The sequence below is a fragment of the Nyctereutes procyonoides genome, unplaced genomic scaffold (assembly GCF_905146905.1).
Source record: "Nyctereutes procyonoides isolate TBG_1078 unplaced genomic scaffold, NYPRO_anot_genome, whole genome shotgun sequence".
Taxonomy (NCBI): Eukaryota; Metazoa; Chordata; class Mammalia; order Carnivora; family Canidae; genus Nyctereutes; species Nyctereutes procyonoides.
In genome coordinates, this window is record NW_026575131.1 from 43,954,884 (window position 1) to 43,981,992 (window position 27,109).

The following is a 27,109-nucleotide window of genomic DNA, read 5'->3' on the forward strand; positions in this document are numbered from 1 at the left end:
GGCAGGGTGCCAGCACTTTACATGCCTGATTTCACTTAATCCTCATAACCACAGAATGAGGTACTACTAATGCTACCCACTTCACCCAGGGTACTGCCAATGTTATACTTCATATGGGGGTACTTCCAATGTTACCCACACTTCTCACAAGGGACTGCCACTTGACAGGTGAGAAAACGGACACTGGGAGACGTCAACGTGATTGGCTAGGGTGAGAGGGCCAAGAAGTCAAAAAGGGATCCAAACCCAGGTCAGCTATCTCCCAGGCTAAAATCTGAACCACTGTACCATTAGGGACAGTCTGACTTTGAAACCATCCTGAGGCTGGATCCTTCCCAAGGCTCTGGGAAAATTTCCTAGAGCAAAGATCAGCACACCCACAATTCCTCTCCTAAAAGCACACTAACTTAACCCTTTCCTGAGTTGCTGGAAACTTCATGGAGGAGTGAGCATCAACTATGCAAGCTGTATCCTGTGGACCATGCAGCAAATTCAATTACTCATGTACATCCTTTCTTTAAAAGGCACAAAACACCTCAGAGGTGTTGAAGCACATATTTCTGAGTCCTTACCTGCCAAGGTAGAAGCCAAAGGAAGGGGCTTAAAGGACTTGATCAATACTGCCAGCCGGGGTCACAAACCATGACCAATTTTCATCTTCATTTCTAGTAAGATGTACACACACCAACCACACTCTAGCACGCCACAGACGCAAACCAGAGTCCCTCACAGAGAGAAATCTGCACACATACAGATTTTCCATGAGAACAGCACAAGGTTCACAAGTATGAGGCAATAAACAGAGCAGACACAAACTACTAGAAAGAAAACTGGTCTCCTGGCCACTGACATAGCAGTGAGAGGACAGCAGAAGATACAGGGTTCAGGAACAGCCAGGCCTTACAAGGAGGGCTTCCTAGGATGGGCAGGGGCCAGGACACATGCCAGCCCTCCTAGCTCTGTATATGGGGCACCACGTTGCTGCCTTAATTTACCTTGCCTGATTCCTCACTTACCAGGTGCTACTCTGGAACTCAAGTCATTTTTTTTTCAAGTGCCAAATCCCCAAGGCCCCTTTCCTTCCTGCAAAGGAGGAGCCTTTGCTCCTATGAGCCTTTCCCCCTCTCAACACTGGTGTTCTTACTCTGTTGGACACCCACCTGTCTTCTCCCCTGGACTCTGCCAAAAGAGCCATGATATGAAAACATTTCAGCAATGCATGAAACAAGGAAACTTTCTCAAACCAGAAAGGAGCAGCTGTTGGAATAATTCATGTGAATGTTTCAGAGAAGAGCCTTAATCACTCTGGGTCTTTCCAGAAAAGTATCCAAAATCTCAAGTTGGAAAATCCTCAGAATCTAGAAAATGCAGGTTACCAACCAGGTCTTAGGACACTGAAATCACATCAAATCTCTTTCTAGTCCCTCTAATTGCTACAGTTCCACAGGCTGTGTCCATCTAATTTCCCTCCATTCCCACCTCACTCTTGAAACAGAGCAGATGTGTATGGTCACTCTTAGTTTATTCTTTCACTTTTTTTTTGTTGTTGTTGTTATTTTCTTCTAACACAAAGCACTATTAGTTTGGGAAGAGGAGGCATAAGAACAGATCAAGTTCTGCAGCTTCCCCCCAATTGTGGTGGCTGCAATCTGGCAGATTCACAGACATACCCCTTACAGTCACGAGACTTCTAAAAGTCGCAGGGGGCATTCAGACCTCAGCCCACTGTATGTATCCTCCCTCCCAGCCAGGTAAAACAAAGAGGAGCCATCCAGCACCGCAGGCTAGGCTGTCTCACAAACATCCACCTTCTCCCAGGCAGTAGACATTACCTCAGACCACCTTCTCCAGGACCCAGTTCAACTCATCTTTGCTCACATTCAGCACCCCTAAAACCAAAGACCCACAAATGCAGAGCCTGTGTCAACTTCCAGTCCTCACTCTGCTGCATCTTTCAGACATGCTCCTACTCACTCTTCCCTCTCTCTCAGGGCACCCTATTCTATCTCCCTTATGTGGCCATAAAACCCGAGGGCAGGAAAAGGCCATCACCAGATCCCAGGGGTACAGTACAGGCAAAGCAGGGAAGGGACCCCAGTTTCTGAATACATGGATGGTTTGTCCTTAGCCCCTAAGTACACAGCTAATCCCCACCCAGTCTCCTTGCACAGTGTCTCTAGCACCTGTTCCTGCTTTTTATTCCCCACCAGGCAAATTCAAGGCCGTATTAGCTCAGGCCTGACTTTTATCAATGTCCCTTTTTCCTAACTGGCTTCCCTGCTCAATTAAAGTGAACACTCTCCTCTTCACAAATCTCTGAGGGCTCTCCATGCTTCTCAGATGAAATGTAAACAGTCTTCCATTTAAGGTCATAGACAATAACTGGAATGACCTGAAAAAAAATTTTTTAACCTTATTTCCCGCTATGACTTTCCATGAAACCCTGAGGTATGGGAGGGTTATCTGTCAACTCCATCCATCCTTGATGCTCCACTGCAAGGAAATACCCCTTATAAATGGTCTAGTCCAACATCACCAACCTTTCCCACAAGAACTATAGACCTCCCAAGACCAAGAAAACAGCCCCTTCTCAGAAGAGTGTGCTGGAGAGTGGAGAGTGATAGATCAGATGCCCCATTTTGTTCACATCATGGCATATAAAAAAAATTACATTTGCACAGCACACTGGAGTATAGTAAGGGTTACTCACAGCCTGGGGCTAGAACCACCTGGCTGCAAAGACATCTCTGCATCCTTGTCACCCATCCCAGCTAGCCTGCTAGGAAGGTCTAGAGAATCTCACAGCCAGCAATATATCTCCTGCTCTGTTCATTCCACCATGTGTTGATAAGAAGCTTACACTGCATTTCACTACATGAGGCACCTTCCAGAGCAGCTTAGGCTCTTAAATATCAGTGGGTTAACTTAAAAAAAAAAAAAAAAAAAAAAAAAAAAAAAAAAGGCCAACAGTAGTTCATAAACTCAGAAGGCTGGTTAAACAGACCAAAGTTACCCTAACTTTTCTATCCAAATTAAGTTTCCTTAAGCTATAAAATAAGGCAACAGAGTAGACAAGCTCTCCCATCATCTTAACCTCCACAAAAAATGAGTGCATGTCTGAAAAGCTCACCCAATGCTAAGCCCCTTCCGCAGGTGAAGATCTGTCCACTTTCACTGCCTTTTGTAGTAGGGTCACCTGATATTCTCTCTGAAAAGAAGAACCCCATCCATATTCCCTGAGCAGCTGAGTGGGTGCCTAGTGGACCAAGAGTAGAAAAGGCCTCTGTCAGATAGTGACTCATCAATGGGCCTCCTGGAATCCCTCATGGCCCCCACCCCCAAACTTCTCTCTTCCAAACAAAACATGTTCAATCTCTCTAACCACTTCTGTGATACAATTTAAAGACTACTCCAGTACCAGATTGTACTGTTCTAGAATCATCTAGCACCCTTAACTGGCTGTTAATGCTCCACCCCTCTCTCCCTGGACTAGCAGTCAACCACTGAAGCCCAGCAACTGACATTTAGCCCATTCCACCTTACTTTCACGGTTGCTTGCTTTGACCTTGAAATGGTCACCAAGTCACCTGAAGGATTTCTGCAAATAAGTGCCATTACTTTTTTCTTAATAGACAGGAAAAGGAGTTTCATGCTCTCAAAATTGAAAGCCATCACCCACTCGATTCCAAAACAGGAAACACTGCTAGTTTTGTTTTTGTTTTTTTAAAGGCAGCCCTGAGATTCCAGCAGTCCTTAGTTCTTCCTCCCTATGTCCTGTCCCATCCCTACACTACAGATACCTTGATGACTTCAGGCTCAAAAAAAAAAAAAAAAAAAAATGAGGCTTTTTTGGGATTAAGAAGTACACTTGTCCTGATGAGCACCAGGTGATATATGGAATTGTTGAATTACTATATCATATACCTGAAACTAACAGAACATCGTATTAACTAGGGACACCTGGGTGGCTCATCAGTTGAGCACCTGCCTTTGGCTCAGGGCGTGATTCCAGGATCTGGGATCAAGTCCCATATCAGGTTCCTCGCAGGGAGCCTGCTTCTCCCTCTGCCTATGTCTCTCTGCCTCTCTCTGTGTGTGTCTCTCATGAATAAATAAATAAAATCTTTTAAAAATATTGTATTAATGGAATTAAAATTAAAAAAAAAAAAGATGAAGCCATAAGGAAGGAAACCTGCCAGTGGCCCTCCTAATTGTACTAGGAGGGACCTAGTACAAAACAGAACTGACCAAACCAGTGGATGGAACTAGAGGGTACTATGCTAAGTGAAATAAGTCACTCAGATAAAGACAAATTCCTTAGGATTTCACTCATACATGGAATTTAAGAAACAAAACTGATGAACATAGAGAAAGGGAAGTAAAAATAAAATAAGATGGAAAGAGGGAGCTAAACCATAAGGGACTCTTAACTATAGGAAACAAACTATATAGGGTTGCAGGAGGGGAGGTGGTTGGGGTAAATGAGTGATGGGCATGAAGTAGGGCACTTGATGAAATGAACAACGTGTGTTATATGCAACTGATGAATCTCTAAATTCGACCTCTGAAACTAACAATACACTACATGGGGCACCTGGGTGACTCAGTTGGTTAAGCATCTGCCTTTGGCTCAGGTCATGATCCTAGGGCCCTGGAACAGACCCCCAGGTTGGGTTCTCTGCTCAGAAGTCTGCTTGTGCATGCATGTGCGCACTCTCTCTAGTAAATAAAATCTTTTTTTTTGTAATAAAATCTTTATTAAAAAATGCACAGTGTGTTAATTAAATTGAATTTAAATTTTAAAATTATGAATGAATGAATGAATAACTGACCAAGCCATAAAGAAATAAGGACATGGAGCGCCTAGCAGGTTCAGTTGATAAAGCATGCAACTTTTGATCTCAGGGTTGTAAATTCAATTCCCACAATGGGTACAGAGATTACTTAGAAGTAAAATCTTTAAAAGGAAAAAAAAAAAAAAAGGATGACAGAGATCAGACCAAGGAAGCTCCAGGAGAGAACAAAGAGCTATGCTCTCCTTCCTTCTGCAAATTAAACCAGAGGCAAGCCACTCCTCCTCTCAGGCCTCAGTTTCCAGTTTGTAACATCAAGAGCTGCTCCACTCATCCTGAAATTTGTACTGCGTTCAGTAAAACAGCATACAGAAGCAAGCTAGTCCCAAGTGAATCCTAGACTTGTCTAGGGCCCAAGTATCAAACATAGTTACATTTCTAATGCTCTGACAAATATAAACTGACTACAAGGCTGCAATTTCATTTCCACCCAGACTTGGTACGTTAGTATCTTTGCCCAAGAAAACTTCAAAAGCAGACCAGGCAAGTCCTACCATTGACACCTAGGTTCCCACCTCCTCCCCAGACTTCAGCAGAGACAAACATCAACAAAGGAGATTGCAAAGTTTGGGAAGGGGGAAACAAGAGAAAGATGACCCACATACAAACTGTTAAGGTCAGTTAATGAAACAAAAAACAAAAGTGTTAAGGAAAACACTAATCAAACCTGGAAATCACCCAGGGTTCCAGTGCATATAAGAGAATCCCAGGGAGGGGGTGGATTCAGAATCCTCTGAAAAAAACGGTGCCATTGAAGGGGCAGGTACAAACCCTTTACATGCACAGGAATAACACCGGAGACAACAAGAAATTAAGTTCAATCATTTGAACTGTCAATGATACACAAACCTGAGAATATCACAGGTCTGGAATAGCTTGACCAATTCAACCAATGCCTTCAAACCAAGAATTCAGTTTGCTACACTCCTACTTTCCCCAAATCATTGAGCAGTTGGGAAAAATGTGTTTCCTCTGTTGATGTGAATAAGGTTGCAGTGGCAAAGTTTTCAGAACTTGCTGAGTAAACTTGCCCAAAACACACAAGAAAACTAAAAACTTCTTATCACCACCACAGAAATCTACCAGCTAGAAACTCAAGTGAAGAGAATACTGACCTGAAACCTGTCCACCTCCAAGGTTATGTTGAGCAGCTGCCTCTAAGGTAAGAATGTGTGGAATACAATTTAAAAGCCACTGACTCAAAGGCTAATTGCACAGAATAACTGGGATTAGAGGAAACGTTATGCTGGGATTATATGCAGGTTTAAAAGCACAGGATTTCTTTCTTTTATTTTCTTTTCTTTTTCTTTCTTTTCTTTTCTTTCTTTCTTTTCTTTCTTTTCAATTCCTTTCCAAATAATTTGATGACCTTTTTAGATCAAAGCTCCTTATAATGAGTTCTAAAAACCTCAAAATTGTTAGGCTGTGGTAGGATTTTGTTATAAAGAAAATCTAACTCCTCAATCTGAGTGTTTCATTGTGTGTGATAACGGACATGTAAGATCTTATGGGGCTCATCATGTAGTTGTCATCTGGGGGTCAATTTTGTCTTAGAGGTGAATGGAGGAGTCAGGAGCTAAGATACTTTTTACTTGTGAACATTTCCCATTTGTCCTCACAGCCATCCTATGAGATCAAAGATATATTCCCTGCCTACAGATAGGAGAGCTGAGGCCTGGTAACCAGGCAACTCACCCAAAGCTGAAAAGCAGTAAACTACTCAGCAAAGCCAGATCAAATTCCCAAGCCAGGTTAAGAGCTGTAAGTCTGGAAGGAGACTAGGATTCAGTCCTGGGCTCTCCCATTTGCCACTACAAGCACCATCAGGAGGCAACCCATTTCCCATCCCTGGCCAGAGACTACTTGTGATAAAGCCAGAAGTGCAAGTAGCCTCTTTTGGCTCTTAAAGGCAAGACCCCGTAGGACAGATCTGCCTGGCAAACATCTTCCTATCTCACAGATGGAGGCACTATTCCTGAAAGTGAGAACATGAGATTTAGCAAAGAGAAAAGGGGCTACCTCCTTTCCCCCTGGTGGGGCCCCACAAACTAAGCTATTCTGTATCACTAGGGTCCCGCCCAGGCTAGTGGAAAAAACATACAAAATCTGAACTCATAAAGGCTGGAACCCACTCTCCGTTGTAGAATAATCAGCAAGGTGGCCCTAGAAAGTGTCACCCTCTGTAGAGGACTTTGGCTTCTTCCATTTGGAACATGGGGACAGGCTACGGCTCCAAGGGGCACAAAGCCGTGACAGTTTGTCCTGAAAGTGTGGAGGTGCTCCACACCCGAAGCAAAGCAGTGCCTTTGTGCTCTGCCTCATCCATTCTCTTTGTAACAGCACTCACTGAACTGTATATACACTAGGTCCTGTGCTAAGCCACTTGCATTTATTATCACATTCCAACTCAGTTGTTCAAGGAAGACATTACCTCCTTTTTAGAAACTGGAAACAGTAAGGTTCAGTCAGCAAGGTCACATCACAAGAAGTGGCAAGTGGAACTTACACCCACCCAACCTAAGGCAAATCCAGGAGTCTAGGACACCACTGCAGGGACCTGCTGCCTGGGAATAGGTACAGGGGCTCACTTCTCACTCAGCAAACAGCAGGAAGCCTTGGGTGAGGAACTGCTTGGCCACAATAGCACAGCAGTATTTTTTAAAGTGGACTTAAAGGCATCACCTCATTTAAACCAAATTAAGCTTAAAGATTCCAATCAAAAGATCTGATCAGTATGATGGGTCAGGTAGTACCATGTCTGGAGACAAAGCTGCAGGAGGAAAGGCTGAAATGAAAGATTCAACCTTCAACAAGTGGAGACTTTATCAACCCCATGCTGCCTCTACCCTCTCCCCAACTGCCCCTACCGCCCCTCAATCCCCAGCTGCAGCTAGCTATCTTTGAGGCCAAGCAACCTCAAAATGCGACAGTTTCAAACCTTCCCCAAAACTCCTACCTCAAGCCCACTTGCAGGTTATTGTCCAATGTCAGCACATTCTATCTCTTTTTTTTTAATTTTTTTTTATTTATTTATGATAGTCATCACAGAGAGAGAGAGAGAGAGGCAGAGACACAGGCAGAGGGAGAAGCAGGCTCCATGCACCGGGAGCCCGACGTGGGATTCAATCCCGAGTCTCCAGGATCGCGCCCTGGGCCAAAGGCAGGTGCCAAACCGCTGCACCACCCAGGGATCCCCAGCACATTCTATCTCAAACACTGGTCTAACTCTCAGATATTAAGCCTTCAGTCCTTTCATATAAGGAACCAGGAAACAAGAAGGCAAAGCCCCTGACAAACTTGCCCGAGATACAGGGTTACCTTTCTGAGGATCAAAAGAAAGTGGGTGCAGCGCACTGAGAAGCTGCAAGGGCTCTTTCCTCTGCCACCCTAGAGGGTTCCAGAGGATTCCCAGTCACTTCCTAAGGCTACCTGCAGGTATTCAATTAGAGTAAGTTCCTTTGTCTTCTAAAAGCCTAACCTACATTTTCATCAGACAAAAAGAGGTCACAAATACAGCCTAGAAAACGAGGGGAGGGGCAATAAGCCCATGGTCTGACATTCCTCTTACTAAAAAGTCCTGCATCGCGTTTGCCAGCATCCACAAGTATGCAGAATCTGTCCCCAGCTGGTACTTTTGTTTCTAAGAACACCAGCCTCAATATTTCCACATCCCTGCCACCACTTCAGGTCCTGTCTTTTCTCTCTACCTTAACACGTGGCCTTCTAATTCTATGCAAGATGTAGCTTTGCACAGTTAGAACATCATTATCAAAAGAATAGCAACCTGAAGCCAGACTGTCTGGCTAACCTTCTAAAACAGTTCACTCAAGAGCATCCATTCTAACAATCGACCACACTTAGCAAGCAACACAGTTCTATGAGCCTCAAACTATGACACTGTCAACTTGTTCTTCTGGTTTTGCCACACTTCCCACCCCAACAACTGTACAAGGAAATCCCAGAGATGCTCTATTACCCCAGGACGACTGCTCATAAAGACCTCACCTAATCACTTGTTTCATAATCTTTCTGGTTTTCTACAAGGAGCACAAATTAACTCAATTATGGCGGGGGGTAGAGGGGAGTCTAGGGAAAATAGCCTTGCTCACTGCATCTAATGGCACAGAAACATCACAAGTCCAAGCAGGCAGTTCTCTCGACGAGCATCTGAGTTGCCCATGCTTTTGGAGATTGTTAGCACAGATAGTCCTTAACTGAACTCAGTGGCAAGGCCATTACATTTTAGTCTCTCTTGGGAATTGACATATTCAAGACTCTGAGGGTCATTCTTAATTTTCCCTTAAGAAGACAAACATCAGAAAATGCCAACATTTGGGGCACCTGGCTGGCTCAGTTGGTAGAACATGTGACTTTTGGTCTCAGGGTCTTGAGTTCAAACCCCACGTTAGGCGTAGAGATTACTTAAGAAATAAAGAAAACTGGGATGCCTGGGTGGCTCAGCAGTTAAGCGTCTGCCTCTGGCCCAGGGTGTGATCCTGGAGTCCTGGGATCCTGGAGTCCTGGGATCGAGTCCCGCAAAGGGCTCCCTGCATGGAGCCTGCTTCTCCCTCTGCCTATCTCTCTGTGTCTCTCATGAATAAATAAATAAAATCTTAAAAAAAAAAAAAAAAAAGAAGAAGAAAGAAAATAAATGTAGAAATCTCTTGGAAGAAGAAAGAGGCAATTCGAATGGCTTTACTACTTTCCCACCCATGTCTTTCAGAAGCATCCTTCAGTGGTCTCTCTAAAGCCCAAGGTGGTCCTGTGAACACTATCACAGGAATCCCTGCCTTATCCTCTTAGATGGGGGGGGGGGGTGTCCCACTGCTCTTAAAGTAAATCCCAGACCCTCTAATCTGTGTGTCTCTCTCTGCTCCAACTACCCCAATCTTCCTTCAATCCCAGATACTCTATCAAAGATGCTCTTCCTTTTTCTCTTTACCTATTTAACTCCTATACATCCTCCAATCTCAGTTGTAGAAAGGTCCCCTTGAGTCTTGCTCACCAGGTCACAGCATCATTTTCTCCTTGTCCTTAAAACTTTCTCCATGTTTTTGAGATTATAATTTCTCTCCCACTAATCTCATGGTAAACTCCACTGAGCAGGGATTCCTAGCAGTGTCAGAGGAATAGTGTAAACTCTGATATTTATTGAATAAATCTATCCAAAAATCACTCCTTGCAATCCAGAAATTCACAAAATAGTGCAAAATAAGTGAAAGCTACTGAAAAACTGAGAATTGAATAAAATCTGTTTTATTACTCTAAGAATGTTTCTTGAGGCATCTAGCTGGTTCAGTCACTAGAGCACGCGACTCTTGATCTCAGGGTTGTGAGTTCGAGCCCTGCATTAGGTGTAGAGATTACTTAACATCAGTAATAGGGGCACCTGGGTGTCTTCAGCTCAGGTCATGATCCCAGGATCCTGGCCCACATCGGGCTCCTTGCTCAGCAGGGAGCCTGCCAGTCACCCTGCTTGTGCTCTGTCAAATAAAATCTTTTTAAAAAAATGGTAACAGAATAAAAATGTCTTTTTAAAAACATTTCTGAGGAATCCCTGGGCAGCTCAGTGGTTTAGCGCCTGCCTTCGGCCCAGGGCATGATACTGGAGTCCTGGGATCGAGTCCCACATCGGGCTCCCTGCATGGAGCCTGCTTCTCCCTCTGCCTGTGTCTCTGCCCACCCCCCACCCCCGCCCATGAATAAATAAAATCTTAAAAAAAAAAAAAGTTTCTGGGGTACTAAGATGGCTCAGTGGTTTAGTGTCTGCCTTTGGCTCAGGTCATGATCCTGGGGTCCTGGAATTAAGTCCCACATCGGGCTCCCTGCAGGGAGTCTGCTTCTCCCTCTGCCTATGTCTTTGCCTCTTGCTCTGTCTCTCATGAATAAATAAAATCTTGAAAAGATAAAAATAAAAAAAATAAAACGTTTCTTATTTTTCAAATAATCACAAAATATACAGATATCATAAAGTTTAAGGAAAAAAAAAAAAAACACTCCTCACCCTAACCCAGCAATTCTGTTATCATTCCGGTACAAATCCTTCCAGGATTTTTTTCTACCAAAAGTAGCATTATTTCTTTCTTCACTATCACAATATACAATTGTAGGATCTGCCAAATAATACTGCATTAATATAGATGACTTGACATTAAAAAAAAATGATGTCATCTGAATGGAAATAACAATGCATCCAAATTGGTAACACAGGGCCCATCCCCATTTCTACATCACATCCAAGATGAGAGGCAATCTTCTGTAAATATCAGCTTCAAATTTTAGAGGAGTAATATGGGATGAAGACGAAGAATGGGAGACTACATGAGGAAAGGATCTAGCAAACTGCTCTCATGCTCTCAAAATTCTAAACTACTTCCTCTAGAAAAGGGTCAACTTTTCTGAGTTGGAAGCTGAGGAAGCAAATGCAAAGGGGCAGGTCTGTGGCTTGGCTCCTTCAAGGCCAGCAGGTAACTTTGCTGAGGACATCAGAGGGTTACAATGGTGTCCCTAAATCATCAGGTCATCCATCCCCCAACTCCTAGGAGAAGTAGAATGGAGGCTAGACAAGTACATGGCCTCTTGTTTTAACAATGCCCAGGAAATGCTCACACAGTGGGTTGCAAACAGGAGCATTCCTGGGCTCGAACTCAAAAACATCAGGCTCAAGCCAAGCTCTGCCCCTACACCACTCAGTAGCTTTGGACAAGCAGCCTAGCCTCCAGGAGCCTCAGTTTCCTCGCCTGTAACGTAGGGATTATATCCTCCACCATACTGGAGTGTTATGGGCAAGGAAGATACCTGTATTTAACAGGCACTCAAATCTGGGGACTGGTATGGTTTATCCCGCCCCCCTCCATGGCTTGCTGTCAGGTGTAACATGCTACTAATCTTAGCATCCTGATCTGGTGCCAGCAAACATTATTTCACCTAATCTAACTTAAAAGAAAACTTGTAACTATTACCAGGAAAAAAAAAAAAAGAATATCAAAGGACAATCAGTACAAGTCTAAAAAAACTACACAGAAGGCTGTCTGTCCCTCAGTCTATCTGTGCTGCCACAGCCAGAAGGTGTCACTGTGCGAAATGGACACACAGGACCAGACACTTAAGCACTGTGTACTCAAGAAAACTGAAAGAAGTAAAAGGGTGAGGAAGAAAGAAAAATTAAAGACTCAACTGACTCATCCGGACTTTGATCTAAAGAATCCAAAGCTCTCGAGATAAGGATGAACTACAGAGCTAAAGACGCTGGGTCAAATACACAAAATTAAACAGCCTCTGCAAAGTTCCCAGGGCAGGGCAGAAATGCGCACCTAAGGGTTGACATTCAGTTCCTAATGGAGGGATTCCCCATTCATTTCTGAGGCCCAGTGTGTGCACGCACACCAAGTGTCAATCACGCTCTAGGCTGGGGCCCTGCCCATAAGCCTTTCCTTGTTGAAGTGATCAATTCCGATTCTTGGCAATAATCCCTTTAAAAGGCCAGCTGCTGCTGTCTAGTCACTGATGCCGACCCATTCCAGGTGGGGAAAAAAAAATCAATACAGCCACCGCCTAAACGCGGAGGCAAATTTAAAGTGTACCGCCCCAAGAAGGGCTTAAGTCCAGAGAGGGGGAAGGGTCCTGCGGCTCCCGGGGGTCAGGCAGTAAGGGCGCGAGCAGGGAGAGGGCCGGCCCTGCAGGCGTGGGCGCGCGGGGACTCTTATTCTGACACGGGATCCTCCGCCGCCGCCGTCGCCGCCGCCGCGGGGTTCAGCGCAGCGGCCAGGCCCGCCCGGGACCCCCGCCCCCCCCCGCCTGGGACCCCCCGCCCCGCGCGCCCACGTGCCGCCCTCTCGCCACCCCCTCCCCCGCCCGTCCCGGCCGCTCGGAAGCGACCCCTGGAGGCCCAGCCCCTCCCCCGGCCCCGGAGGAAGCGCAGAAGGAAGGGGGGCGACGCCGAGACTTTCCGGGACCCCCGCCCGGCCCGGCCCCCACGTGCCTGGGCGGCGTCGGAGCGCGGAACTTTCTAGGGTAGCGCTAGGAAGACGCTCCCAGAATACAAGGAGTAGACAGAACTCACTCGCTCGCTCTCACTTTTCCATGCTCACGCGGGGGGGGGTCCCTCAGAGCCCAATGACCCCCGACCCTGCCCGACCCTCGCCACCCCGACGCTCCAAGCTCCACCTCACGACCCCAGCCCCGACCCCACCCCCCGACCCCTGCGCCCCGCCAAGTTTGGTCCAGAACTTACCGGGCCGCGGGCCGGCCGGGCCCTAGGGCAGCGCGCGGGTTCGCGGGGCCGTGGGGCCGGGGTCGCCTGCGGGGCCGGGCGGCCGAGGGGCCGGGGGCGCCGGGCCGCGCGCGCTCGCTCCGCCTGTGGGGCCGCCCGGGCCCGCGGCGCTCGCTCCGCCGGTCCGCCCGCCCGCCCGCGCCGCCGGCCAGATAATGCGCCCCTCGGCCGCACACATGGAGCCCGGCGCCGGCGTCACCGCCCGGGACATGCGCACCAGGTCAGCGCGCCCGGCCCGCGGCCCCCAAAACACCGGGGAGCTCTTAAAGGCGACGCCGCCCGCCCGCGCCCGGCTGGGCGGGGACAGACGGCTGAGGGGCGGGGCCTCACGGTGGGGCGGGGCAATGCTGCGGGGAGGGCGGGGCAAGGGAGGCCGGCACCGCCCCGGAAACGCCGCCTCTCCCGACGGCGCTCCACGCGCCGCCCTGCTACGCCAGTTGGTTTCCCACGCGGGTTCAGGCAGACTCCCTCCCCACGAAGTCCCAGCGCCTTCCGCAGGGCCGAGGGGTGGTCGCCAGCTCACCGGCATCAGAGCCTGGCGAACCGCGCCCAGGGCTGACTCACTAGGTGCTCACTACTGACCTCGCTCCAGCTGAGTTACATGACCTGGAGCAACTCAGCTTCTTCTGAAAACGGAGGTTAGAATGCCATCCCCATGGGGGTCGTCACACAGAAGCTGCGGTCCCAGGTATCGGCCAAACCATTATTTCTGTGCAATGAACAGTTATACTAAGTGAGCTCCAGACCCACCCACTTCTAGACACTTGAGGATGACTGCTGTCCCTCTCTAGCTATTTCCCAATCTGCACCACTCCCCCCACCCCGTGCCCCTGGGAGAAGGTGAAACACACACACACCAGACAGCAAATCTGCACCCTTCCCTCTTCAGTCACACGAAGGAAACACGAGAAACAGTCTAACCTGAGAGAGGATGGGCTTTCACTATGTTAAACTATATAAAGGGGAACACAATTTAAATAGAAAAATAAAATTAGGGTGCCTGGGTGGCTCAGTCAGTATCTAGAATCCTGGGATTGAGCCCCACATCAGCCTCGCTCCCTGATCAGTGGGGAGTCTGCTTCTCCCTCTGCCTGAACCACCCCGCCCCCCCCAGCTCGTGCTTGCTCTCTCGCTCTATCTCAAATAAATAAAATCTTAAGGAAGTAAAAGAAAAATTAGGTATCTAATATTACAAGACTATCAGTATCAAGATTGTTTTGAAAATCACCCAAAAAGGCCCTTTTCATGTTCTTTTTCCAGAGTTAAAACAATTCATAAGACTCCTAGACTCTTAATTGGTGGCTTTTAATTTGTTTTATAACACATTTTAATATACATTCATAAGGGGATCCCTGGGTGGCTCAGCGGTTTGGCGCCTGCCTTTGACCCAGAGCACAATCCTGGAGTCCCGGGATTGAGTCCCGCGTCAGGCTCCTGACATGGATGGAGCCTGATTCTCCTTCTGCCTGTGTCTCTGCCTCTCTCTCTGTCATGAATAAATAAATAAATCTTTAAAAAAAAATATATATATATATATACACATTCATACAACTGAAACAAAAGTTACACCAAATATACTTTTAACTACTTGCAGTGTATCCTGATATTAACTATTCTATTTCATTTTTTTAAAAGAGATTCAATGTAATTTCAACCCACCATTGGTCTTGAATCCAAACCTGAAAAACAATGTAGACCAATTTTTAGAAATAAAATTGTTTTTCTATGTGCCCCTCACAATAAGAAGTTCAAAAAAGTCCATTTTAATTCTGTGTAGAGTTCCACACATAATTAGCAATATTTTGTCTTTGATTCCATCCCCCACTCCACTCCCCAAATCTTCCAACTGCTTAATGCAACATCTGGCACAACTCCCCTGGGCCAAAAGCAAAGCATTCCTCAAACTAAAAATGATACAAAATACAAACTGTTGACCCCCAAACGCCTTCCCTGACCCAGTTTTGTCAGCAATTTGCTTTGCTACAAAGAATTTCAAATGTTCAAATTCAAAAACCAAACAAAAAGTCTTATTCTCAAACAGGTGAGTTGGTATAGGAATGCAAGAGGCTCCCTGACTCCATGTACAAGGACAAGTTAAAAGCAAATATCTAGAATTTTCACTGTAATTTGTAATTTGGCAGCTTTATATTTTGAGAACTTCTTTACTCTAGGACTATTAATCAGATGATGTATATTAAAGCAATACAAGCAAAATATTACCTCACTGCTCCTCACCTGGGTCTTGATTAACGCCAACTTAATTAACTACAAACACAGCAATGTGTGGTCAGGTGGGAGACCCGAGACTTGAGATAGACATAGAGATTCCAGAGTCTGAGCTGGCAAGCCCTGTGTGAGTCACCAAGGTGACAACCACCCTGTTTTAAAGAGAGAGGCATCAGCTGCAACATATTAATGGCACACCCCTGTGGACTGAGGTGTGCACTGGTGACAGGTGGGCTGCTCCAAAGGGCAGTGCCAACATCTCCAGCTGGGAAAGCAGGGGTGGGGGTAGGGTGAAGTAGTTACAGGGTTTATTTCTGCAATACAGAGGGCCAGGTGTGTAGATGGAAAAAGTGACAGTAAATCCAGACCTGTTTGGGGTCGCCAGAACTCAGGCAGGCAAATGCTAAGGCTGCTCAGACTGAAGACCTTGCTACCTCAGTGTCTAGTACTGGACTAAACAGCTGGCTGATTATGAAATATGATGCAATCACCTTTAGATTCCATTCTAAAGCTAAAGAAACTAATTAAAAGACAAATAGGGCTGGAACCATGTTTTTGCCAAAGTTTTCCCTTTGCCCTAAAAACAAGGCAGTCAATTAATACTTAGAGATATCAGTTAATATGATACTTTAAAAATACTTGTTATTTAGCTAAGTAAAATTTCCTTCCAAATTCATTTTAAACTTAATACCCTTCAAAGATCAGATCTTTGCTAATAATAGCCAGGCCTCCTTCCATCTTAACCACTGCAAAAATATTCTAATTATCTTTCTAACGTAGTGTTAGATAAACTTCTAAATATCATCTGAGCCTGTTTCAGCACAACAGAGGGACTAAAGAAATTTGGGCCAAATTCCATGTTCATGGCCTCTTTTATAGCAGAAAATTGGTCAAAGGCTCCACAGTAGCATGAAACTAAAAAGGAGTAGCATCACCTACTGAATGTTTAAGGTACTGTACTTTTGATTTTTAATTGGGAGATTTCCTTAAAGTTTCTGGTGGACAAATTCACAATGTCTTATATGATAAAAACTGATGGACAAGAACTGTCTAAGAGAGCCTGCAGGCACCATCTCCAAAAGTTCACAGGCCAGTGGCAGACACAGAATGATTTCAATGCAGAAAATGCATTCATAGAAAAGACAGGAATCACAGAGGAAGGAGCTGCTCCCCTGCCTGGGGAGGAGTCTGGGAAATCTTTGTGGATGTGACATTTGAGCCAATTCTTAACAGATGAACATCCCAGGCATCCAGAATAGCAGAGGCAAAAGCCAAAGCTGGCCACACCTGGAGTGTGAGGTTTTGGGAGCAGAAAGGGCTAAAAAGGGATGGATCCATTACCCTCTAAACTTTGTAGATGCCTTTCTTTCTCAAAACACAGAATGAATTGTTATCTACTTAAATTTGAAGGCTAAGCAGACCTAGTTCTGTAGAGTTTAACTAATTTTGAGATTACTGCTATCAGTGACACTAGGCTCCCACTTGTTTTCTGAGATCTCTAAAGAATAAACAGGTTGTTCATTCAAAAGTATACCAAATCTTTTTAGAAGTACTTTTATGAAAAAGAACACTGACCACTTTCCTTACTTTGTATTTTTATTATTTTTAAATGTTTATTTATTTATTTTGACAGGGGGCACTTTGGGGTGGGGAGCAGAGAGAGAATCTTAAGCAGACTCCACACTCAGTATGGAACCCAACGAGGGGCTCAATCTCATGACCCTGAGATCATGACCTGAGCGGAAATCACGAGTTAGAACCTTAATTGACTAAGCCACCCAGGTGCCTTCATACCTCACGTTTTTAGAACTCAAGTCTAAAACTGTTTTCACTGAGTTAGGGATAAACATAACCACAATCTCTAAGAGACGATTTTTTTTTTCTAAGAGACGATTGTTTAAAAGTTTCTTATTTCACCCTAAATCCATAGTCACATGGTGACATTACAGTGCAATTAGCTGGGAAAGGGAAGGAAAACATTCATTTCTATGTTAATATGATTTCCTTAGTACTTTGATATTTTTGGTACTTTTTTCAAGTACCAATAGTCCCTTTAACAGGGACTATTACAGTGGTGCTTTATGAAAAATACAGTACTCCCAATGCATTACAGCTGCTACAACAAATGTCTTTTTTTTTTTTTTTTAAGATTTTATTTATTTATTCATGAGAGACACAGAGAAAGAGACACAGGCAGAGGGAGAAGCAGGCTCCATGCAGGGAGCCTGACATGGGACTCGATCCCAGGTCTCCAGGATCACGCCCTGGGCTGAAGGCAGCGCTAAACCGCTAAGCCACCCAGGCTGCCCCAAATGTCATTTTTTAAATCACAGCATTCTTACACTAGATTAGGAGTTTGTGGGAGACAGATCTGTACCCCTTTGCCTCATCCCTGCATATATATGCTGAAAAGCTCTCTGAAACACAGCTCTCTAGAGATGGGCCACTTTGTCAGCATGTGTTTGTTTTGAGTGCCGTTTCTAACCACAATTCCATATCCTTAGTGTCTGGGCAACATGGAGTTCAGGCTCTATCTGCACTTAGTCTCTGTGTGGCCCTAAGGAAATCCCACTACTATACAGTTCTGAGCACAAATGCTCCCCTGAAGGGTTAAATATAAATGGCTAGATGTATCACTGTGAAGCTGGAAGTATATCTCCCACTCTGTCTTCATCTGCATGTGTCAACAGTTGGCAAGGAATATCTCCTTTGTGTCTTTACATGTCTTACAAAAAAAATGCCCACCTAATTTAGATCAATTTTAAGTCTTTGAAAACAGTAGGTGAACTGTTTTCTATGAATTAAAAAAATTAAAAGAAATCAGAAAGCTACCAGGAAAAAGAAAAAAGGCCACATGTCAGTTTTAAGTCTAGAGATCAACCTATTCAAACCTACTTAGCAAAGAAAGAGTGCTAGTCATATCACTGGTCTGTGAATATATATCCATGATTTAGACATAAAGAAAAATATGTTTTAAAAACTTGAGGGACGCCTGGGAAGCTCAGTGGTTGAGTGTCTGCCTTCAGCCCAGAGCATGATCCTGGAGTCCTAGGATCCAGTCCCACATCAGGCTCCCTACACAGAGCTTGCTTCTCCCTCTGCCTGTGTCTCTCCCTCTCTCTCTCTCTCTCTCTCTCATAAATAAATAAATAAATAAAATCTTTTTAAAAATTTTTTTATTTTTTTATTTTTTTTAATTTTTTATTTATTTATGATAGTCCCACAGAATGAGAGAGAGAGAGGCAGAGACATAGGCAGAGGGAGAAGCAGGCTCCATGCACTGGGAGCCCGACGTGGGATTCGATCCCGGGTCTCCAGGATCGCGCCCTGGGCCAAAGGCAGGCGCCAAACCGCTGCGCCACCCAGGGATCCCTAAAAATTTTTTTAAATAAATAAATACAAACTTGACATTTGAGACACCTGGGTTGCTCAGTAGTTTAGCACCTGCCTTTGGCCCAGGGCGTGATCCTGGAATCCCGGGATCGAGTCCCACATCAGGTTACCTGTATGGAGCCTGCTTTCTCCCTCTGCCTGTGTCTCTGCCTCTCTGTGTCTCTCTCATGAATAAATTAATAAAATCTTAAAAAAAAAAAACTTTGATATTCCATTCATACCCCCACTCCATGGTTGTTAAATGGCAAATCCTCCAACTTGACAAAGGAAAGAAGAAAAATATTCCTCCCAAAAGTTTTCCTGATAGAGTATCCCCATCTCCTCCCCTAGTGCCTAGTATTTCCTATAAAAAAATAGAGGGATTAGGGGGGTGCCTGAGTGGTTCAGTAGGTTAAGCATCTGCCTTCAGCTCAGGGGCTTCAGCTTCAAGCCCCATATCAGGCTCTTTACTTGGTAGGGAGCCTGTCTCCCTCTCCCTGCCACTCTCGCTGCTTGGTACGCTCGCACGCGCGTGCGCGCACTCTCTCTCTCTCTCTCAAATAAATAAATATCTTTAAAATTAAATAAATAAAATAAATGTAAAAAAAATAAAGGGGATGGTTCTGGTTCTTTCTGATTTTCTCCTTCACAGCTTGGTAACAAAACACCCATGCCTTCTTGCATGCTGACTTGATCAGGCCTACATTTTACGAACTCCTGGTTTGAGAAGAAAAATATTTTTATTTCAAATGTAAGTCAAGGGCACCTAGGTTGGCTGAGCATCTGCCTTTGGCTCAGGTCATGATCCCAGGGTCCCGGGATCAAGTCCCGCATCGGGCTCCTTGCATGGAGCCTGCTTCTCCTCCCTCTGCCTGTGTCTCTGCCTCTTTCTGTGTCTCTCATGAATAAATAAAATCTTAAAAAAAAAAAAAAAGTCCCACATCGGGCTCCCTGCAAGAAGCCTGCTTCTCCCTCTGCCTCTCTCTCTCTCTCTCTCTATCTCATGAATAAATAAATCTTAAAAAAAAAAAAAGAATAAATTTTTTTTAAAAAGAAAAAAAAACTGAGGAAACTCACTGGGAAAAATCAGCCTATCTGGGAACCTCTAGATCATCAGTCCTCTGTTGCACCCAGCTTATGGCCCCAACATGGACTGGTTTGCTCTCAAACAGTACTAACTGCCATAGGTACCTATCCAAACTTGGGTGCCAATCTTAAGAGGGCCAGTAAACTTTGATCTGATTCCATAACCACTACCTGTATCAGACACCTACAACAATCTGGCCATTTGCTTACCATCCCCACCTCACAAATGAAAAACTGAGACTCAAAGAAGTTAAGCCACTTGCAGTTAAGCTACTTTCCTAAGGTCACAGAGCCAGCAAGTGGCAGAATCTGGATACAAACACAAGTCTGACTCTACTGCACAGATGGTACTTTTATAAGATAATGAAGACAACTGTAAACCACTCTTTAAAAAGCACACTCTTGCAGAAGGACTCTCTACTGTCTGCTTCCTTGAGTTCTATATACTCTCCAGAGCAGCCCTCTGCAGGCAAGCTCCTGTGGTAATACACAGGAAACCATCCTGCCAGACAGTCCTAAGTTTGTGAATACATTAAGCTGAACCCCCAGAACTGCCAAGTACAAGTCCACTGGTGACTCTCAGCTCTGACAAAGCAGCTTACCAGAGGAAAAGTGAGAAGTTGAACGTATTTTTTATGCTCAAATTGGGGCCCAAAAACTCCACTGGAGGGCAAGGGAACAGGAAGTGAGGAGGGAGCAAGCATCCACTTCCCAAGGGCAGCAGAGCCCAGAGGTGGGAGCCTGGTCACGTGCACAGTTGCATTACTGGTCCACGCCCACTTCCGGCCAGAGCCTGCCTCTTCACCTCCAAGTCAGTACTCTGGTTGAAGGAAAAGAAAAGACAGACTACCAGAAACTCTCCTTATACTCTCCCTCTCCCCTTGGAGCCTGTATCCTGAATGAATACCCACCCCTGCCCTTTGCTTCCACCCCTCACAAATACACTTACTTAAGAAAAGCACCTGTCACATAATTGACCTATGTGGACTAACATTAAATCTGACCATAACAGGGGCACCTGGGTGGCTCAGTCAGTTAAACATCTGCCTTAGGCTCAGGTCATGATCTCAGGGTCCTGGGATTGAGCCCTGTGTGGTTGGGCTCCCTGCTCAGTGGGCAGTCTGCTTCTCCCTTCCCCCTGCTCATATTCTCTCTAATAAATAAATAAAATATTAAAACAAAAAACACCTGACCACACATAGGAAAGTCAAAATAGTGCTTTCCCAGTCCCAGTATAAGAGGGAACCCTAGGGCAGAGGGAACTGTGCACCAGGAACCTACTAATACACGACAAAGCAATCTATAGCTCTTTGAAATCTCACTTTTCTTTCCTATGCCATCAACAACAGCCAAACACTCTATCTCAATTTGTTTTTAAGATTTCAAACAAGGTGGAAAGGGCTTTTAGAGCTGTTTATCTCTTTGTGTAATATGCACTGCCATGAAGAAATGCCACAGGATTCCAAAAACACTGCCACTGACTTCAAGAAAAGCAAAGCTGGGGACACCTAGGTGGCTGAGTGGTTGAGCATCTGCCTTGGGCTCAGGTCATGATCCTGGGGTCCTGAGATCGAGTCCTGCATGCATCGGGCTCCCCATAGGGAGCCTGCTTCTCCCTCTGCCTATGTCTCTGCCTCTCTCTGTGTGTCTCTCATGAATAAATAAATAAAATATTTTTTAAAAAAAGAAAAGCTGAAAATGCTCCTAGCAGTGACCATCCCAGATTATCTCTTGTTTCTCCAAGATTACAGTCACAGTCATCCTGGATCAACTAGTGCCAACAGCCAACAATCAACCAGGAAAAAGCCATGATTTCCGCCTCCTTTTAGAGGTAAGAAACAGAAGCAAGAAGCCCAGTGAGGAAATTAGAAGGGTAGTGAGGTTTCACTTGCAAACCTCCAAGAAAATCACCCCAAGCTCCCAACATCCAGAAATATTTCCAAAGAAGCACTGCAATAGTCTTTTATTCGATTTTTTGTCTTCTGGTCTATGACTGGGATGTAAGCTCCTTGAGAGCTGACTTTATCTGTCCTACTCACTCCAAGGCCCACAGTACCCAGCATGGTGCATCTGGTGCATTGTAGGAACACACTTATTGCTAGATTATTTGCTGCTATGGGAAGTTACATAAGCCAGAATATTTAACACTATTTTTCAATCCAATTTAAGTTGCACTAAAAAAAAAGAAAAACATGCCCTACCTTATGGCCACACAGGAGTTTAGTTTAGTGCTCAAACTGTCCCTTATAGGCCAATTTGAGGGAATAAATTCTTATTCAAACAACATACCACAATAAACAAAGGCATCCAGGCTGCAGAGAGGATAAAGCCAAAATTAATACTAGAAATTAAAAATAAACACCTTTCATTCATTTGGATGGAACAACTTCATACAGTAGTTATTTCCCAATTCCAGAGAAGGTCAGTTTCTTTCTTATCAAGATCCACAGGGATTTAGTGCCCCCAGTGCTGTCTTCAACAGGAAGGAAACCCTGACTTCCCTAGCTATTTCAGTTATATAAATCAACAGTTTATCATCCAGAGTTAGAAGCTGGGCAGTGTTGGGACCCACATGCCTTTTAGAGCTCCCCACCAACAGATAACCATGTTACATTACATCTAATAAATGTACCTAGATCAATATCATTTCTAACTATCCAAGGGTATTTATTGCTGTAAGGATCTTTCAATTAAAAAAAAAAAAGTTAAAAAAAACTTCCTGTTAGAGTAAAGAGACTTGGTGGTGGCGCCACTATCCACCAGAGTGAAGTCTGTGGCACACAAAAGACAGCATAATTTCAAAAGGGATAGTGATCCCTTTAAAGTTATTTATCTTATTTTTTATATTTTAAAAATAAAACTTTGTTCGTTTTTCTTCAATAGAATAACTGCCCTTATAAGAATCAAGAGAAATTTAAGATTGGTAAATTATTTGCCTCAATAACAAAGTCAAGAGACAGACAGAGACAGACAGGCAGGCAGAGGGAAGGAAGGAGGGAAAGAGGCAGGGAGAGGGTGTAATTTCAAAGATGGAGGAGAATCCCTCAAACCTGGGAGTAGTCCATGCGGGCCTAGCTCAGATTTTTACCCATTATTTCCCCCTGGGTTTTAGATATCAGAGGCAAGTGCCATCTGTCACCACCATAGTAAGTGAAAAAGGTAGGCCCAATTCACTGGCCACGATTTTAGGGCTTTCATTAATTGCTAAGAAAGAATCCTCTCAAAAAAAAAAAAAAAAAAAAAAAAAAGTCTCCTACCCACCATAGCCCCTACCTCCACCCCCAACCCCAGAGGCTGAGTTAGCATCTTCTACAGCTCTCTAGGTCCTGGGAGCTCAAGGTGAACTCTGATCTCCTCCTGGGCTCTAAGCCACACACTGTCCCTCTCAATGCACTATTATTATGGAACATCAAATGCCTTTGTACATCACTTACCCAGTCTTCTGTCCTCTGATCTGATCTATTACTCTAAAAGAACATTCTTCTTTCAAGGTTCTAATGTGCAAGAGGCACTAACCAAGTAACTGCTGTATTTTACTCAAACAGTCCCAAAATATGGATATGATCCTTTAGGTGTATAGTTCACCTACTTTTTTCTTCCCACAACTCGTAAAGTTCATTATAATCTTCTATTTTGCCTACAGTCTAATTATAGTAATACATCTCCCTACTTGCCCTCAACTCACAAATTACCCCATTTTACAGAGGCAGAAGGCAAGGCCAAGGCAACACAAATGCTTGCTACACAGCAAATCCGTCTCACATCTGCTATCTGAACACAGAAATATGCTACAAGACCCAGGGTGGCAATGGATTTTGCAAGAGACATACTGCATTTCTTTCTCTATAGGCATATTTAGCCTTGGCAGAAAGTCAAATGCTTCCTGGTCTGGAAGTCCAGACCAGAACCCTAATCTCCTGAGCACAACAGCCAACCTTTATTGCACACCAACCATGTGCTAGGTATTATGCTGGCTGCCTCCCCTTCATTACCTCAGATTCATTCATTCTTATGTCTAGGAAGCATTTCCCATCTGTAGGCACCTTCACACACATTCATAGATATGTGACCCCTCAAATATTTGGTAATGTGCTGATTTTGCATTATAACTTGTGCAAGATCACACAACTAGGAAGGACAGACCAAAACCTGATCAGGTCCTTCTGACTTCAAAGCTCCTGCTTCCCTTTTCAACAACTCATCCTGCCGGTGCTATGGGTTTCATTCAAAATAATAAATATGTGCCAGCACTTCTCTGCCCTGTTTCAGGAAACCCTAAGCTCCAAGCTCCCCACTATTCTTCCCCTTCCCCTCAGGGCAGTGCCTACAACTGACCAGGAAGAGGCAGTAGGAGAACAACCAGGTCTGCAGCACCTTCCTGCCTGGACTTGACTACCCCAGGAGCAGAGGGCCCAGGAAACTCTCCAAGCACTTCTCCACAGAAGAAAATAGCTCGAGTTGAAACTTGTGTCCACATGGTCCACCGACAGATTTAGAACTCAAATTATAGCCTCGGCAGGAATCTTCACAAAGGACTCAAATTAAGCAAGACCCAGATGGAAATGAACAGAGGAGAGACAGCCTTAAGTCACATTGTAAAGTGAACTGCAGTTCTAGCAGAGTCAGAGAAGAACTTGTTGAAATGCTAAACCAAACAGTTCAGCCTACATTTCAGAACTCCACTTCAAGAACATTCTCCCCACGTTTTTAGCCTGAGACTTGTGCATGGACACGAAGTGGTTACAAGTTACTCAGGTTTCAAACTGAGTTCATTCCTGTCCTTTGGACCATCTCTCAATGCCAGCATTCATCTACTTGGGCTCCAGAGAGCTCTGCGTTTGGCAAAGCAGATAAAATTAGCTACTGGAGTGAATTTGGAATCCAGGGTGGGCCATTAAAAAAAGTACATAGGAGATTTGTAAAAGTCATGTAAAAACTTCCTTTGGGCCAGGCTGAAGTTACCTAAAACTTAGAGAAATGCTGTCAAATTCCCTGTCCTTTGCCTCCTTTCCACCCTTCCTGGATATAAGGTGACCCATTTCCTGCTTCTTGGCCTTCCGTTCAAACCAGAGTGGCCCACAAACTGAAAATCCTCTAGAGATCAAGGGGTGAATCAGAGGACCTAAGAAGAGAAAACACAGCAGGAAGACCTAAAGGACTGTTTTTGCTTCTCCTTTTTTTGGGGGGGGTGGGGGGTGGGGGGGTGGAGAATGGTGTATTACACTATGCAGAGGGAGGACTGAGGGATGGGACAGGAAGTGGGTCAGTCTGACAGACTGACAGTGTGATAAAGGGGGATAGTGGGAGGACAATGCTCCAGCCCTGTCCCTCCTGTCTCCACAATGGCCTGACAACACTGTGGTGGCCCACAGCTCAAAAATGGAGTAAGCAAGGTGGTCATCTGGCAACAGCTCCTGCTCCCCCTCAAATCCAGCAGGTCTCAGAAAGACGAGAGAAAACAACACTTTTTGACTGTCTCCCAAATTCCTTTCCAGCCACAAAATTCTCCAGGTCCCTGGAAGCTGAGGTAAGAGTTCAAAGAACTCCTCCTCCAATCTGGCAAGAAAGAAGACTGAAGAGGGGGCACATTTCTGGTCTCCCCTTCCAGAATGGAGGAAGAGAGTGCTCCAAACAGGAACAGGGGAACCTTGAAGTTAGAGGATCCAAGGAAAATGAAGGAAGAGTTTCTCCCTTAGAGAATCAGGAGGGAAACTTCAGGAAAGGGGGAAACGTCCTGAGTCAAACGAGAGGGAAACTCCCCAGAATGCGGGGGCACCCATCAAATAAGTGAAGAAATCCACAGTGTATCCCAGCAGAAGATATCTTGGAAACGTGGAGGCACACTTAAGAAACATGAGGATTCCCTAGGAGAGGGACATCCCATATTAGGGAGAGAAGCTCTGAAGGAGCTAGGGACCTTTCAGAAAAGTGTGGTTTCCATAGATTACTGGAGAACCCAAAAGAAAATATTTTGGAAAAGTGGGGAACTTTTCCTTCGAGAACCAAGGATCCAGTCAGGTGAATGAGCAGTTCAGGGTAGTGGGGGACCCCTCAGAAGAGAGAAGGCACTCATCAGAAAGTAGGGGGTCCCATCAAGAGTGGGGATAATTCAGAAAAGGGGGAACACGTACAGGAGGGATTCTGACACCTCGGATTAGTTGGGGGACGACTGGGAGGAGGAGGAGGTCACCCATAGGAGTTGGGACAAAGAGCAAGGAGAGCATCTCAGAAAGGGAGAGGGAAAGGGGCCCTGTAGAAGTGGGAGACACCTTAGAAAAGCAAGGGCAAAGGGGGAACACGAAGAATAAGAGGGACAACAGCTCAGAGAAGCAGGGCTTTCCAGCTTGGGGGGGGTGTCCCTGGAAAGGCAGGGAGGTCTCCTCAGAGAGGATGGGGTCTCCCAGAGAAGTGAGGAGGGTCCCCCAGAAGCAGGGTGTCTCCTGAGAAAAGCAAGGGTCCCTAGGGAATCGCCGGGTCCCCTTAGGGACAGAGCACATCCTCCGAGAAGCAGGGGGCCCCTTAGAGAAGCTAGGAGGGGGCTCGCGGGGAGGCAGGGCTCTCAGAGAAGGGGCGAATGGCCCTCAGGGAAGCAGGCGGTCCTTCAAAGACACGGGGCGGGGGATGGTGGGCTCCCTCGCAGAGGCGGAAGAGTCCCTCAGAAAAGTGGAGCGTCCATCAGAGTAGGGGGGCACGTCTCAGAAAAGTGGGGTCCCTCAGAGGAGTGGAGTATCTTAGAGAGGTGGGGTCCCTCAGAAAAGTGGGGGCCACTCAAAGACATGGGGGTCCCTTGGAAAAGGGGGTCTCCCCTCAGAGAGGCAGGGGTCCCCTCAGACAAGAGGGTCTGCGCACCGGAGGCGGTCCCCTCAGAGAAGCGGAAGCCCCAGAGAAGCCCGGAGCACCGGAAGCCGGGGACCCGCCACCAGCGGCGCCGGCCCCTCACTCACCGAAGTTGCTCGGCGCCTCTGCGGGCGGCCGCTGGGCCCCGGGTGGCCTCGGTAGGTGGGGTCCGATCCGGTCCGGTCCGGTCCGCTCGAGTCCCGCGGCAGTGGATCCCTCAGGTGGCGCCCGTGGCGGCAGCGGCGACAGGACGACGGACGGCCGACCGACCGACTGCGCGGGCGGCGCGGAGCGCGCTCGGGTGGCGGGGGTGCGCGTGCGCGCGCCGGGGCGCTGACCCCGGGCGGGAGGAGCTGCCGCGCCGCGCTCGGAGCCGCCGCTCGGTCTCGCCGCTCCTTCTCACACTGAAATTGCCCGCTTCGCAGCCCGGCTTCCCCGGTTGCTAGGCAGATTTCGCCTCGCA

General features: G+C 45.9%; 1 protein-coding gene across 3 annotated transcripts in view; it reads right to left on the reverse strand.

Annotated features, from left to right (window-relative positions):
- GATAD2A (GATA zinc finger domain containing 2A) overlaps positions 1 to 27,109 on the reverse strand; it is a 108,431-nt gene extending 81,322 nt beyond the window's left edge. For 2 of the 3 annotated variants that reach the window (XM_055343210.1, XM_055343209.1), the window contains exon 1: positions 13,087 to 13,366. The gene's annotated coding sequence lies outside the window, so the exon portion shown is untranslated. Of the gene's footprint in view, positions 1 to 13,086; positions 13,367 to 26,753 lie in introns of those variants that run through there. The other variant, XM_055343208.1, reaches the window with a different exon arrangement.